Consider the following 1,860-nt stretch of genomic DNA (forward strand, 5'->3'; position numbering starts at 1 on the left):
AAGGGGCCACTGTCTTCACTAAACTCGATTTAAGGAACGCTTATCACCTTCTCAGGATTAGAGAAGGTGACGAATGGAAGACTGCCTTCAAAACTCCTTTAGGTCAGTTTGAATATTTAGTCATGCCTTTTGGTCTCACTAACGCTCCAGCATGTTTCCAAGCCCTGGTCAATGATGTCCTCAGAGACTTTTTGAACGTTTTTGTCTTCGTTTACATTGATGACATCCTAATTTACTCTAAAGATCTCTCCGAGCATAAGAAACATGTTCGCCTGGTCCTACAGAGATTACTGGAAAACAAACTTTTTGCAAAAGCCGAGAAATGTTAATTTCACCAGTCTTCAGTGACAATTTTAGGGTTTGTGCTCGAGGGCGGGCAGGTTAAGCCATCCGAAGAAAAGATTGGATTGGCCAGTTCCTGAAAACCGTAAACAGCTGCAGAGATTCCTGGGCTTCGCAAATTTCTACCGTCGCTTCATCAGGAATTACAGTCAGACAGCTTTACCTCTCACAACTCTAACTTCAGTCAAAAAGACTTTCCAGTGGACCCCCGAAGCTCAAAACGCCTTTGACAAACTTAAGACTTTGTTTTCCAGAGCCCCCGTGCTAATCCAGCCTGATCCAACCAATACCAAACATTAGCATTCAGACAAGTTGGAGCTTTAGGTAAAACACGCTGATTCAACAGAGTTTGCCCTGCAACCAAAGGGTTGTCGGTTCAAGCCCTGTCTTCAGCTTTCAGTGTTGTTGCGTCCTTAAGCAAGAAACTTCACCTGAATTGGCTATTGATGGTGGTCGGAGGGACTGGTGGCGCAAATGTACAGCAGCCTCTCTTTTGTCAGTGAGCCCCAGGGCAGCTGTGGCTGTAATGTAGTTTGCCATCATCACCTCCACAAGGCTGTAAAGGGCTACAGGGAAATTGCCAATCAGCTTGGTTAAAAAAGGTCCACTGTTGGAGCAATCATTAGAAAATGGAAGAAGTTAAAATTGACTGTCAACCTCCCTCGGACTGAGGCTCCATGCCAGATCTCACCTTGTGGGATCTCAATGATCCTAAAGGGCAGATTAGGCTGCTGCAACTGCACACATCAAATTTCGCTTGGGTCTGGTCGCGAACCAGTTTTGCTGGTATGCTTCTGCACCGTTGGTCTGGAATTTCTAGGGAAGTTCAGCAGTTTCCCACCAATTCTAGAACTCGTGACAACTCCTTGATTAACCTTTCGTCGTAATTGTTCATTGTTGTTGTTACTCGGTTTTAAAAATGGCATACTAAGGACCAATCAAAGCTGCTTTTTGCCTGCGCACTTCCGCTACAGGTCCGACGCGTAGTCAGGATTTTTTTGAGGTGCGCAACGATGATTGCAGAACCTCTGCGCTGGGAGGCGTGGTCACGTACAGAGACAGATTTGATGGTTGCGATAAAGACACTTTTGATGCAGCAAAGTGCGCCCCTCTTTTATAATATCCGTTCTCATTTAGGTCTGCGCCCTTAAAATAATTAATGAACATTGAGCGAAGCCTGGTCCTTGCTACAATTGACTCTTGGTACAGGAAAGTCATAATCATTTGCAGGTTTAACTGAACTGAAGATATTTGTCGATGTTCTTCAGCCAGAGTCTTTGATGTGCCAAACTGTCTCTCGATCCATTCCTTATCTCTGCTGTCCTCCAAAGGGCCGTGGTGACAGGAATCAAGGGCCCACTCATGTTCTCTGGTGACATGGTGCAGAGTAAAAATTAAGCTGCTATGTGGTTGCATTGTTCAAATAATGAGGACAGCCATTACAAAAAAATAACATAAGATTTCTATTTAAAAACGGCAGGACACCAAAGCACTCTAAGCACTATATATATATATATA

The 1,860-nt window shown here is 44.3% G+C and overlaps 1 protein-coding gene across 1 annotated transcript in view; it reads right to left on the reverse strand.

The window, feature by feature from the left end:
* Positions 1-1,740, reverse strand: part of LOC107098492 — a 26,819-nt gene extending 25,079 nt beyond the window's left edge. The window contains exon 1 of the mRNA XM_015396211.1: positions 1,579-1,740. The gene's annotated coding sequence lies outside the window, so the exon portion shown is untranslated. The remainder of the gene's footprint in view (positions 1-1,578) is intronic.
* Between the last annotated feature and the right edge of the window lie 120 nt (positions 1,741-1,860).

Source organism: Cyprinodon variegatus, unplaced genomic scaffold, assembly GCF_000732505.1.
Source record: "Cyprinodon variegatus isolate N-32 unplaced genomic scaffold, C_variegatus-1.0 Scaffold782, whole genome shotgun sequence".
In the NCBI taxonomy this organism is placed as follows: domain Eukaryota; kingdom Metazoa; phylum Chordata; class Actinopteri; order Cyprinodontiformes; family Cyprinodontidae; genus Cyprinodon; species Cyprinodon variegatus.